The sequence below is a fragment of the Trachypithecus francoisi genome, unplaced genomic scaffold (genome assembly GCF_009764315.1).
Source record: "Trachypithecus francoisi isolate TF-2019V2 unplaced genomic scaffold, Tfra_2.0 Lachesis_group0, whole genome shotgun sequence".
In the NCBI taxonomy this organism is placed as follows: domain Eukaryota; kingdom Metazoa; phylum Chordata; class Mammalia; order Primates; family Cercopithecidae; genus Trachypithecus; species Trachypithecus francoisi.
Window position 1 is genome coordinate 72,563,921 of NW_022681453.1, and position 15,478 is coordinate 72,579,398.

The following is a 15,478-nucleotide window of genomic DNA, read 5'->3' on the forward strand; positions in this document are numbered from 1 at the left end:
GGTCTTGAGTAACATATTACACAGATTGGTTCCAAAAATGAGATATTCTGTCATGAGCAGAGTTGACTGTGTGAATAAAAATCTGGTGGAAAAGAAGGTATAGGACTGATGAGAGGTCAAGAGAGAATCAATTGTGCTCAAAACATTGTAATAATTTAATGGTTGCAAAGAATGTCTAGGTATTGACATTGATAACGAAAGGATAATCAACCATGTGGATTGTGCAGAAAGGTTTATGGGGGAACATGTGGTCCTCTGGTCTTGCTCCAGCAGGTTGGTGGTGAGGTTGGCAAGGTGAATGCGTAATTTGTAAGTGTGTGCATGATTGATTTAATAAGGAATCAAGTCATTTGAAATGTCAAGGGAAAGCAGACAGACTTACCTCCTACACAGGTGAAAATTTAACTGCCCCCACCCCACCCAAACCTTGTCTTCAGTTAGAGTGTTTAAGTGGAAAGAGCAGACACTGGAAACAGTACTCTAACACTGCTTGTGCTTCTAAATATGTGTGTACCATTGGGCAAGTCATTTCTCACTTCAAGACTGTAGTTTTAATATTCCCCCTCTATGTACTTTATAAGGATGTATATGTTTATAACTATATAATTAATGTGTAAAATCTATAAAAGGTGAATGTTTCTAAATAAAACATTGTCAATGTAAAAGATGATAATATTAGTGATGCTAATAATGACTTCTCCTGTCTTTTGAGAGTGAACTAATACTCTCAGAATTGATTAATAATGAATATTGAATAAAATACACAGAGAAACCAAAAGAAGACTGCTCTAGACACTACTATGTAATACTGAAAGAAAGAACTGTGGAAACATTTAAAAAGGAAAAAAGTAGATGCCAACAGGATGGAAAGAGGCATGAGTAGAGGGGGGTGTAGAGGGGCAGGAAGGATGCTTGCTGACAACTCTGGAGACAACTCCTGGCTCTGTCACTCACTGGGTGGCCTAAAACAAGCTGCTGAATCTCTCTGCAACTGGAGGTTCTCATCCTCTAACAAAAAGATCTTTTATCAAATGAAATTGAAAATGGAACCTGGGTGTATGAAATTCACTGAAAATCTTGTTTCTTTTGTTGAACGCTTTCTCAGCATTTTCTTTACTCCCACTTCACATTGTGGTCTTGGGACACATTATTTAAAAATTCAAGAATTTGGACACTCATAGCTTTAAAACCAGGGAACTGGATGGCATCTAGTGGTCTAACTGTACTATTCTTGCTTCTGAGATTCAAACACTCTTAGTGAAATCTGAATTCCTTCGAGAAGAAAATTAAAATAGAAACTAAAGAATGACTCAGGTGGAAAAAGTAACTTCTTGTTGACTGAGCTGGTCCATAAAAACAAACATCTAGAAACAATAGTCTCCATAAAAGAGAGAAGAGTCCATAGGCAAGTAATGTCTCTCAAATCAATACCATTCTAAGAACATTTGTATAAGCAGAGTAGGTAGAGCAGCCATTAAAGAGTCTATGAAAATAACCTGCATTGGCAGCCTCAACTCTCCACATTCATTGACATCTAATGCAGGCTGATCAAGTTTGCAACTCACATGAGCTAAACACCCCAATACACCCAAGTAGAGGGTCCATAGGTATGTAAACTTCGCCAGTTCTCATTCACACAGCTTACTTTGTTGTGTTCTTTCCCTTTTGCCCCATAATTCAGGGAAATTTATTATTATTATTATTATTATTATTATATTATACTTTAAGTTCTAGGGTACATGTGCACAACGTGCAGGTTTGTTACATATGTATACTTGTGCCATGTTGGTGTGCTGCACCCATCAATTCATCAGCACCCATCAACTCATCATTTACATCAGGTATAACTCCCAATGCAATCCCTCCTCCCTACCCCCTCCCCATAATAGGCCCCGGTGTGTGATGTTCCCCTTCTCAAGTCCAAGTGATCTCATTGCTCAGTTCCCACCTATGAGTGAGAACATGTGGTATTTGGTTTTCTGTTCTTGCGATAGTTTGCTGAGAATGATGGTTTCCAGCTGCATCCATGTCCCTACAAAGGACACAAACTCATCCTTTTTTATGGCTGCATAGTATTCCATGGTATATATGTGCCACATTTTCTTAATCCAGTCTGTCACTGATGGACATTTGGGTAATTCAGGGAAATTTCTAAAGAGACATAGCATATGCATTGGTCCACTCCTGAAAGAGGCAAGTGAACAGACTTCTGACAAGGTTCATTGAATCTTTTGCAAACAAACAGAAAGGAGGGTTTTGGGGGACAAGATCCACCTGGCTTTCTAATGAAGTCATCAGTTTCTACCAAAGGTTTTTGCAAAATGCTACACACACATGCACACAATTCTTTTACAAGAAATCTCATACAACTCTTTCCTGAGTTTCAGAATAAGATTACTATTGTTTGGGGTTTTAAAGCTTTGGGGAAATTCGTAGTATTTTCACCTTTTCTTTGAGCCTGAAATTTCAATTTCCAAGTTTGAGTTCTCCCAGTGGTCTGTACATGCACTGCCAGATGGGCTATACAGTTGAGAGAGGAAATGGAGAAGTGCAGCTTTGGGTGGGAAAACACATTTCTCTGATAGTCTTCTGACAGCTCTTGTCTGTATATCGTTGATGCAGTAACAAGCTCGTGAAGCTTGATGTTGAAATATTTTTTATCTCAAAAGGAATTTTAAATATTCTGATTTTTTAGAAGTCTATTAATATAAATGTTTCAAGTTTCTCTAACACCCACTTTTGTTGGTTTTCAGATCAGATGCTACTGACTAAGGATTGTAAATCAGACATTTGGCTGAAATCTCCCTTGGCATGCCTGATGATCTTGGAAAGTCAGCTTATTTTGTGGTTAATATCTGAAGGGGCAAAGGATGAGTAAGAGGAAGTGGCATTCTAATATTTTTAGCTCCTTCTTATCCAAGCAATTGAAGACCTCACATCTAGCCATTTCGCTTTCATTTTTTTCTGTCTTTCCATCCTTTTGTTGTTGTTCTTCTATTGTGCATGCTCATGTGTGTGTGTATGTGTGTTGTGTGGAGAGATTAAAAAGAAAGGAGTAAGGATTAGACTTAGAGGTTTTTGGTTTGTTTTGTTTTGTTTTGTATTTTTTGCTTGTTTGTTTGGTTTTGTTTTTGAGACAGAGTCTATCACCCAGGCTGAGTGCAGTGGCTCACTGCACTGTTGAACTCCCAGGCTCAAGCGATCCTCCTACCTCAGCCTTCTAAGTAGCTGGGACTACAGGTGTGCATCACCATGCCTCACTAATTAAAAAAAAAATTTTGTGGAAACAAGGATCTTGCTATGCTGCCAGGATGGTCTTGAACTCCTGGGCTCTAGTGATCCTCCTGTCTTGGACTCCCAAAGTGCTTGGATTATAGGCATGAGCCACCACACCTGGCTAGCTTTGAGTTTTAAGGAGAAAAGAGAAGAAATAATTTTAATTTTATTTTTCATTATGTCAAGTCCTTTTCTATCTCCCAGACTGAGCCCCACCTAAAATGAGTATTTAATTTTGATACTTGATACTATACCTCATTAAATTAGAAAGAAAACGATTGAGGAGTGTGTGTGTGTGTGTGTGTGTGTGTGTGTGTTTAGTGTGTGGGATAGGTCTGTGTGTAGCTACAAAGAAAATGTGTCCCATATAATTATACATGTTGTCTCCACAACTATTGTGCTGCTAGTAAAGTTCAGTGCAAGCCGTCTGTGTTTTCACTCTTGTGTATCTCTCTAAACGATTTCTCCTACTGATAGCCTTACTCTGGATATACTAAAAAGCTTGCATTACCAAATGAGTAGAGCAATGTATAGTTTCCTTCTCACTCCTCCTTCTTCTCAATTTATAAAAATATATATTTTGCTTCATCATCACTTTTACAATGAAGATTTACTTGAAATTATTTGCCCCATTCAGAAACGTTGAGAATACTTAATCAGTTTCACCTTTGTGCCTTCAGTCTTCCTTTTGCAAATATGTATCCCAGCATCTCAAATTTCTAGTGTGCTAATGTGTTAGTTGGCATGATAGTTCCTGTTCTGTGAAAGTATAAACTGTGAAAGTAGGAGTATACCTGATTCCTTCTCATATTCCTATCATCTGACCAAATATCTGGACGTGGAAGTTTTATACATCTATAATATATAAATCATGTATTTATTATTATAGTCATATTCCAATATCACTACATACACAGTATTGTGACAAATCTCAATTTTATGTAAGGATCAGAGCATCTAGTTACTTGATGATTATTTGGGTTCTGCTGCTGATATGCTTTTTTTTTTAAGGATTGGCTGGCTTTTGAGGGCACTGCTGGGAGGATATAGCAGGGAGGGGAGAGGACCTTCTGGGAAGCCAGAACTTATGGCAGGGCCACGGAGTCGAGATATGAAGGACTGGCAATAAAGGCTGCTGCACACCCTGCCCTTGCTGAGCTGATGTTAGGAATGAGGGCAACCTGAATTTCTAGAAGGGAGCTAGAAAAGGATTTCTAGAAGGCAGCTGCATGGGACTGGTTAAGGCAGTGTTAAGAAAATGAAGCTGTATTTGACATTCATTGTTTAAAATCATTACTTTACAAAACTATTTTCCTAAGGCCTCTGGACAGATTCTAATATGATCCAGCAAATGTCTGCTTGGCTCCAAACTAATGGGCATCTGCTAATTTTCCTAACTGCTTTAATCATTTTGGGGGCTTTGCTTTAGAACCTTTCCAAATCTCCTCCTTCTCACTAAAGTCCCAAGCCTTCAAAGTCTATGCCAATTTTAATAAAGGACTAGAAGGATTACCTTACATTCCCACATTTAGTATTCTTATTTAAGATTCCATTCTTTGTCTCACTTAAATATATCATAAAGCAGAATAGATATCCTTGAATTTCCAGGAGCCGATGACTTACAAAACAAAAATTCAATCTGAGATTACATATAAGCAAAAAGCAATTTGTGCATGTGCCTTACCCACTACAGTAGGATGTTCTTGAGGTCAAGGACTTTTCTTCAAAATTTTCCCCTAGCACTTTTCAGTCTCTGTCTTCTTTCCTTTTGTCAAAGGTAAAAATTCAGGATTCGTTTACTGCTTTCATCTTGAAACCCTCCTAATCAAGAATGCTTGGTGACTAAATACCAAATGGAAAATTAAGAATAAAAAATTCCAGAAAATGTTTTCAGTACAAATATTACATAATGTTTAAATATTCAACTGTTTTTTAATAATCCGGTGTGGGGCATAGGGTGTTGAGTGAGGAGGAAGAAACGAAAGAAAGAGATTGTTCAATGAGATCACTTGGACACAGGAAGGGGAACATCACACACAGGAGCCTATTGTGGGGAGGGGGGAGGGGGAAGGAATAGCCTTAGGAGATATACCTAATGTTAATGACGAGTTAATGGGTGCAGCACAACAACATGGCACATGTATACATATATAACAAACCTGCACGTTATGCACATGTACCAGAGAACTTAAGTATAATAAGAAGAAGAAGAAGAAGAAGAAGAAATAAAGAGATTGTTCAAAAAAAAAAGATACAGGAGTGCAGAGAAGGGAAATTTTCAGAAAAGAAATTAGAGTGAATGTGAGTGAAAAGTGTAGGGAAAGGGAGAGGCAACAAAGTGGAGACAGACAGTGACTGGGGCAAAGTCAGAGAAGCACATACTAAAAAGGGCAAAGATTATTAGTAACCACCCTAATTTCCCCACTCATCAAACTCTGGTCATAATTCAGCCCAGAGAGGCCTGGATATGCAACTTCGCTTAAATGACCTTCCGCTATCTGTCATGGGAGGAATCGTTGAACTAGATGATTGGACCTACTCTGTCTTGTTCTCAGTGGTCTCATTCACACATTCCAAAATTGTAGCCTTCTCTAAATAATGTATTTTTAGTCATATAGGAATAGATGTAACCGTTCAGATATTCCCCAGTAGCAAATCTTCAGGTTAGTCAATAGACCATTAACTGAAGCATCACCCAATTAAGATTAGTTCTGAAATTCCAGGTCTCTGACCAGTTTAACAAACTCTGTATAAATGAATATAAAATATTATCTTCACATAGGGAGAAAAGTGAAGTTTTCAAAAAGTCATGAGAAGTTATAGGTACTATTTCTTTAGAATAATACTTAATGGGAAGTGTAGCTACCAGTATTGCTTCTGAAAAATGACACTTGGTTCACCCCTAACATTCCACTACTGGTATTTATGAAAGTCAGGTCCTTATATTTTCTATAAATTTCAGAAGCATTAAAATGAAGTACAATATGATGTCTACAGTAAAGATATACTTCTTCGTTAAACTAAATCCTCTAAAGAGTAGGGTTTTGCTAAATTTGTCTAAATTAAATTGAACCATTTCTACAAACTCCTATGGAATACTTACCATAATCAAGCGCTGTGCTAGTCCCTGTGCATTCAAGGGCAAGTAGCTTATGATTCATATTCTCTTATTTTTTGAGACAGAGTTTCACTCTTGTTGCCCAGGCTGAAGTGCAATGGCATGATCTCGGCTCACTGCAAATTCTGCCTCCCAGGTTCAAGTGATTCTCTTGCCTCAGCCTCCTGAGTAGCTGGGTTTACAGCTACCACACCTGGCTAATTTTGTATTTTTAGTAGAGACAGGATTTCTCCATATTGGTCAGGCTGATCTTGAACTCCTGACCTCATGTGATCTGCCTGCCTCAGTCTCCCAAAGTACTCGGATTACAGGTGTGAGCCACCGCACCTGGCCTGATTCATACTCTTAAGGAGTTTGTAAAATAGTGAAAATGGTCCATGATCTACTCTAAAGTAGTATACAGATGTATTTTCAAAGAACTCTGATGTGTTTGACAACTCTGCTACCAAAATGATTCAAGTGCAGACAACTCTGCTACTGTGTACTTGAAATGATTCAAGTGCTTTCTATGAGAGTAAAGCAAGGGACACTACCCAAGATGGGAGCAGAAAGCAGAAAGAGATGATATTTAAACAGGTCTTGATTAAGGAGTAAGAATTTGCTGCATAAGTGGTATTCACAATAGCAAAGACATGGAATCAACCAAGATGCCCGTCAGTGGTAGACAGAATAAAGAACATGTGACACAAATACACTGTGGAATACTATGCAGCCATAAAAAGTGAAATCGTATCTTGCAGCAACATGGATACAGCTGGAGGCTGTAATCCATTGCTGTAATCCTAAGCAAACCAATGCAATCCTAAGCAAACATATAGTACATTATAATACTTCGGCTCTGTCTAGAAAACAAATACTGTATGTTCTTACTTATAAGTGGGAGGTAAGAACTGAATACACATGGATGCAAGTAAGGGAACAATAGATGAAACTGTTTGAGGGGGGAGGGTGGGAAGGTGGGCATGCATTGGAAGGCTACCTGTTGGGCACCTTGGTAATGGGATCATTCATACAGCAAGCCTCAGTGACACACAATTTACCCATATAACAAACCTGCACATATACCACCTGAAACTAAAATTTAAAAATAATAAAATGATAATAATAATTCTTGTTTTATGTATTATTATTTGTGTTAGTGAGCAGATTACTCACTAACATGAGCAGGCTAACCTGAATAACCTGTTCACTAACACAAATAAAAATAATATACAAAACAAGAATTTGCTGCATAAAGAAAGGTTGAAGGGAGTGGGGAAGGAAGTAGGAGGACTCTATCCACGAAACAGACTAAGCAAAGAAATACACCAACACACGTACACACACACCAACACAAACACGTACACATATGCACATGGTCATATATGTCTTCCTTTGACAGACTGTCATTGTATTTAAGTCAGAATTCTGAACTGAGAATAAGAAGAAATGCTTTATTTATTTATTTATTATTATTATTATTATACTTTAAGTTCTAGGGTACATGGGCATAACATGCAGGTTTGTTACATATGTATACTTGTGCCATGTTGGTGTGCTGCACCCATCAACTTGTCAGCACCCATTAACTCGTCATTTACATCAGGTATAACTCCCAATGCAATTTTTATCCTGGTTCTCCTACAATCTATTATGTGACCTTGAGGAAGATCTTTAAAGTCTTAGGGTCTCAGTTATTCCAATTGTAAAATGAAAGAGCTGGATCTTATGACAGCTATGACCCCATCCAATTAAAAAATTGGAAGATACAATAAACTGTGTGGTTTAAAGTTTATAATTTGGGGGATATAATTATAGATATTGAGAAGTGATCAGAACTACCCTTTTTTATTGCTTGTAAGGGAAAACATTTTAAATTTTGATCAACACAAAAAAGCTGCAAATTAAATATGCCTTCACTCTGAATGTTTTTGCTGTTTTATAACACACAAATCTGTGGCCATAAACTTGACATTTTCTATATAAATTAAGGACATTTTCCATCTAAATTTCAGATAGAAAAAAACTGCTGAGAAGACTTTGACGTATAGTACATTATAATACTTTGGCTCTGTCTAGGCAAGAGGAGATGATAAAGAATCAGTGCAGTATTCAGCACCAAGTTTCAGGTGACACAATTGAGTGGCTGGAAATACAGTGGGGATGTACCAAATCTTCTTCTTATATCTGAATATCTGTAGGATTTTTATTTGTCAAATATGAAAACTCAAGCTCAGAATCTATGCATAATACCAAAGATAGCCCCAGACACATATCTTTCTTTCTGCAAACATCCTACATGACTTGGAGCTCAAGGTTTCAGTCTTCAGTTCTCTGGTTCTGCATTTGCCTCATCTAGAAACAACATGAGCACAACTAAGAACCAGCCTTGGAATCTAATCTTCTATAGTAAGGCTTTAATTAAATTAAGGATGAGTTGCTGAATGAATATGTTTGCATATGTATTTTTGTGTGTGTTGGGGGTGTTGGTGATGTTCTATATTTTTTCAAATTTTTAAAATATTTCTTGGGATAAATGATAATTTGTTGCCAGTTTCCAGAGGTAACATATTATTTCATTTGTGAAATGCTTGGATAACATCAGAATCTCATATTGTATTTGCAAATCAGAGTAACCATTATAAAATGACATTTGGGGGAATGATTTCATTTCAGTTGTTTACAAGAAAAAAAAATCCCACATGTATTTAAACAATTCCTTTCATAAAAGTCCATGATCTTCCACTTCGATGATAATAATGATGGTTTGTGATCTAAGAATTTCTCTTGGGACCATGAAAGTCCCATTATACATGTAGCAATAAACTATTGAATTAGTGTCAGTACTAATACGACTTTGGATGAGACAAAAGGGCATATTTGGAGAGGAGACCACCCTCTTACACAGTGTGTTTATCACCTCACTATACACTTAGGGATGCCCTAGACGTTTCCTACTCTGGTTTCCCACCAGCCTTTGGAACTGATCCAAACCACTTAGTGATGAATATAGGCAGTACCCTCCTTCTATTTAAAGGTCTTGTGTATCTATTATTGTTTTTATGTTTATTATCTTAATACCTGACACTTAAAACATCTTTCTTCCAAAGAGCTCTCTGGAGTGCTATAAGGTGTCAAGTGAAGACAAATGAATGTGAAAGCATTTTGTGCTGTACAGATGAAAAGAGATATACTCTGGTCCTGCTGCTTTTGAGGAGCAACTTTTCTTGCTTCTTACTTCTTACTCCAACATGGCAAACCCTATTCAAGATGCAGTTATTAGACTCTACTCTTATTTTTCTTCTGTTAGTCTCTCAAACACACACACACACACACACACACACACACACACACCCCTGCATTGCAACTCTTACCTCTTACCTTTACCCTGGTGACTTCTAAATCTGTATTCCACTATGGGATACTTTCTTAAAGCCCAGCTCCATATTTATAACTATATTTTGTAAATTTCTTCTTTAATATTTAAACTTAAATCTAACCTTCCCAACATAAATCTTATTATTTATTAATATTGAGGAAAGCTGTTTTATAACTTTATTTGGTATTCAAAATGCATTTTGAAATGTACAGAATATATTTTTTAAATGTCTGGCTCTAGTTAGAAATAGATTAGAATAAAGAAAGGTATGAGACACCCAAGGGCAGAGGATAATGATGAACAATCAAATTCAGTGAGCATATCCCAGAATATTTTGGACTCCCTAAGAATTTGAAGATGAGATCTAGTTAATAAAAATAAATAGATTATTGGGTTATATTAAACATAAGTTGATGACACTCAAACTTTAGTGCATAAAGTCCACTTAAGCCCAGGTATTATGTGTATCACATTTTTAGAATGGATATTAGAGAATAATTAATGTCATTTTATTTATTAATACTAACAAATATAAGCATCAACATTGAAAGGATCATATGGCTTCTTTTTGCAAGTTTTACTTTCTTAATTGTGCGCACCTGAGAAATTAATGTTGGTTGAGCTAATGCAGCCAAAACCAGTAACAGGCACACTCCATCTCATACAAGTAGTTAACTAGATAGCAGACCTGATGTTTATGAGGAATTAGTTCCTCACTCCACCACCCCCGATATACTTCATTATTCTTTCTCAACTTCTTGGTCCCTATCAATGATGATTCCATTCTTCAGAAACCAGGATTGGGAGGAAGTGGAGATTCATGGGACTCATCTTGAATACCTTCCTCTTACCCATTTCATATAAACAATTAGACAACAATTCCATTTGAGTCTTCTGTTCTAATATATGTTACATTTATCTTTCTTCTCTATTCTTGACTGCCAGATCATTATCTGTTATGCTTGAATTATGGAGAAAATGTCCTAGTTGGGTCCTCAATTTCAGACAGCTGTTAGAGCAAGTGCCACTTTCAATAACTTGTCCAAGAGACTAAAGCCCTTCTTGTTTACTAATGCATTACATTCAGATTTCCCTCTTTCTGTCTCTTAAGGTTCTTTATAATCCATCTCCATCCTCCCTATCTGGAGATTCCTGCTACTCCATGGTGATCCTTCTCTGGTCAGGGCCCCTTCTTTCCTGCCCCATGTCCTTGCTCTACGGTGTTGGCACCTGACTCCAAACATTTATCTCTATTGTTGACCCTCTTGAAATTTCTCCCACATTATTTTTTAACCATCAACATCTAACTCCTTAGTTCCATCCCTAATTTAGGACACAACTCAGCTCCTACCTTTTCCAGAGAACTTTCCCTTCAGTCTGGATTGGAGTCCTTCAGTCGGGATTGGGTGGCCTCCTTTATGTGAACGCGTACTGTGTGAGTATTTGCAAAGCTAATACTATATTTTCACTCTCTGTTCATCTGCATCTATCTCTAGGCTGTTCACTCTTTGAGTGTAAGAATCTTACCCTGTGGTACTTTGTGACTTCAGTGTTTAGTATTCTAACTGCCACTTAGTAGGTTGAAGTGACCTTTCTGGGCATTTAGAGCTCTTTTCTCACAATTTCAGACTTAATTGCATACTGTTTTCAAATCACTCTTTCTATGTGTTGATCTTCTTTTTCTAACAATATTTAAATCATCTTATTACAGAGGAATCCCATTACAGGGATCATAGAGAACAGTTCCTACAGATCTTTCAGAGTACCCACTTACACAGTAGGCGATCATCAATCAATTTTTGTTATTTGATTAAGTAACCAAGCATTATTGCCAATACTATCACTGACCAAAAATAATGTAACCCCGATTAGTAGGAATGAAAAGAAGTTGTGAATTACTACTCAATATTGTTTCTTAATGGAAAGGTGGTCATTTTTTCCCAAGAAAAATCGTTTTGCCAGTTATGATATGCATTAAAACAGGCACCAGCATTAGAAGGTCTCACATCAGCTTATGAATAAAAATGTTCTATCTCAAGAAATAATTGACCACATTACAAGTTTCCCTTCATTGCCTCATATCCTTCTCTTTCACTACCTATATTGGCTCACATTTCATCTGTTTCATTTAGTACTGTCACAACCCATATTGTCTCCCCTGTCTATCCTTTCACCCAGCCTCCTAACCCTTGAAAGTGTCTTGTCCATACATCGAAGCTAGATATTTCCTAGATCAAAGCTCTACCTATAACCCAATTCTATTGAAACAGCCAATATTCCTTATACCATCTCATTCCCATTACTTCCAAACATCACAAATGGTTTCTAAAGCCACTTACCAGACAGATTTTATCCTAAGATCAATATTCTGTCATGCTTTCTTGAAATCAAAAAGAACATCATAGAAGAAGACTAATTTTACTCCTGAAAAAAAGCCATGTGAAAATTTTAACTGATAAATTGTTGTTGGACATGGGCATCAGGAATATTTACCAAGTTTATTGGAAAGTAGGTATATTTGTGAATTGTCTGTAGTGTTCATATTTGTTTATATTTATATACACATATCATATAAAGTTTCACATGTAATATTAATTTATCTATTCCTGACTGATGCCTAGTATCTCTATAAAAAATTTTAATAGACATAATGTGTTGAGTTGATGATCTAAGCTAAGCTTTCTCATATATGAGTAGCTATCATGACTTGAAGGATTAAGATCATATAGATTATGTTTGTAATTTTAATTTTGCATCTCTTAAGGTACATTTAGAGTTGTGGACCTGAAATTTTTAAAAAACAAAGGTCTTTATCTCTTGCTAGAAAGAAGCAAGAGGTATTAAAAGACTCTTCTATACGAAAATATTTTTCCTAATATTTTAACTATTAGAAATGTATTGAGTTTAGGAAACCCTCCTTTTATGATATTTCTATCCCTTCAGATGTTGGAACTTACCAGTCACTCACACACAAGTATAAATTATTTCAGTCAAATTTTATTTCCTGCCAAGACAGAATAGTGACATCCATTAAGAATGGGAGTAACTTTGAGGAGTAGTGATTCAGGTGAAAACCAGAAAGCCATAGTAGACTGTCTATGTAGGATATACAGGGAGGAAAAAAGAGTGCCCCAGGCAGTGGGAGAGTGAGAAAATTTCGCTGCAACTCTTCTACTAACACAGTCTGTAATACTCTGGAGTTCCTGAAAATCATCTCAAGCCTTGCCTATGGTTATAGAGCCCCAGCCTGGACAGACAAGTAGTCTATTCAAACAGGTTATTGAGCATTGCCTTACTTATTTGTCCAACTGATGTAAATTCCATTTATTTTGGTGTTGTTTTCCTGTTGTTCCTTACTTTATTATAAGTTTAACATAGCTATGGGATATTCTGATGCAGTGTAGATTTGGCCTCAGAGAAACAGACATTTTCAATCTACAACCCAGCCTACTTCTGTAAATGCTTCAGCTATGCTATAAAGGATTTATATCCTGATATTATTAGGCAGGCAGCATGGTATAATAGAAAGGGCACTGTTTTGAGAGTTGGGCTTTTTAAATACTAATCTCAGTCATCCTAAATAACTGTATAAAGTCTAAGTTTCCATGTCTCAGCTATAAAATCAGAGGATTGAACAAGAAGATTTTCTGGGTCTTTTCTATCTTTAACAGTATGCAATTCTTCTAATTGCACATGCTTCCTGATTTTCCTCTAATTTCATATGAGATTTACTGGCTTAAAGTCTCAAAGTAATTTTCTGACAAGTAGGGTGATAATACTTGTACAGTTTATCTCACAAAGTTGCAGGAAGATACCATATTAAATTATGTGTGTCACTATACATTTGCAAACTGCAAAGCTCTATAGTTGAACAAAACACATTATCATTGGATGTTTCTATTTCTAATATTACCGTGGTTTAAAAAGATTTATGATGCCTCAATATGCAACCAGCAGAGGGAGACAAGTTCAGATGATATTTCTTCTTGAAACAGAATCAGTTAATTTTTATATGGATGTGGTTTTAAAATTCAAAATGAGATTCATTATTGGCAAATAGGTCACTTGTCAACATGCTGCATATATAAATATATTGAAGTAACAGAAACATATGATAGAAAAAAAGAAAAAAACAAATATGGGGAAAAGAATCTGAATTTCTGGACTTAGTTTATTACAGAATACAGAGACAGCTCTCCTGTGAAGAATGTCATATTCCTAAGACAACTTCCTGAGCCTGTCCATCTGGAAGTGCAGGCTATTTGAGTACCAGTTTAGGAACCAATCCAGAATTCTAAAAGTAGAATTTGCAAATTCCCTCTGAATCTAGCTTTTTTTTTTTTTTTTTTAACCCAACGTTTCTATTTTATCAACCTGGACTTCAAGAAAAGAAAAGGAGAGGCATCGTTTACCCTTCCTATTTTTTCAACTGCAATATCCAGTAAGTTGACAAGTCCCATCAGTCCTGTGAAATTTCTCTAAAAGTTTTCACCTCTTTTCTCTTTTCACTGTCATTGTCCCGTAGTCTGCTTTTGTCATCTCTTGACTATGCTGTTTCAGAAATTTTATAACTGGTCTTCCCTGACTGTGACTTCTCCAAATCTATCTTCCATTCCATTTCCAGTTAGTTACCTTCTTAAAATACTCCTTGCTCAAAGTTTTTGATGGCTCCATATTGTATACAGAATAAAGACCAAACTCATTAACATGCCTGTCAAGACCCCCACTAGCCCCAACTTACAGAAACAGAGTAACTTTCCATTTTAATTTTTTGCCATCTCCACCCTCATACACTTTCCTACAACTTGTCCTTCCCCATGAATGTGAAGTCTCTGAATGAAGGATTTCATTCCTCATCATTATTAGGAAGCAACAGTGTATATAATTGATAAGGTTTGCCTCTCATCATTTCATCTACAACTTTATTAGCCTTCTAACTAGTTATTCTACTTCATCTTTGTTCTACTTTCTAATTTCCCATTGCCAAAATAAGCTCCCTAAGATGTCAGTGTCTCTCCTCCCTCCTCCAGAATCTAAAGTAGCCTTCTAACTATGAGATGAAGCGTGACTCTTCATTCAGGCATTTGGGAATTTTCATTAGGTAATTTCTCTAACCCACCTTCTTCCTCCTGTCCTCTCCTCTCCTTCTGTTAGTTGGGTGAGTCTTCCTGCAGCTCCATTCTTGTTGCAGACTGATTCTCATGGCCATACTTTGCTTAAAGAGTTGTCTTCCTCCATTATCTTCTTACACACCTTTCAATGATGACCTAAAATGCCATTTTCTCCACAAAGTCCCTTACTGGCTTCCTTTTTCTGAACTCCCATAGCATTTTAATTCTGCTCCCTTACAATTCAGTCCTCAGTTACTCACTGACGAATCTTATTCTGTGCTTCATGTGTGTTCATCTTATTGCTCTATCTCATGAGTTTCTGGGTTCCTGAAAATAAGGACTCTGAATTTTAGTATTTTCAGTACTAATCAGCACCAAAGAGAAGACTGGGCATATATGTTGATTAGTTTGCCTCTGTTCTATACTGAAGAGCAAGTTTGAAAGGTTTGCCTTATAATTTTACAAGACAATATTTAATCCCTCTCTGGAAGGAGTTTCTAATGCCATTTCCTCATTAGACTTGCACAAGGGCAGGGTGGTCAGTCTTGTACATCATTGTTTCCTTAGAGGTTAGCACAGTCCCTGTTATATGATAGGTCTCAAGAATTATTCATT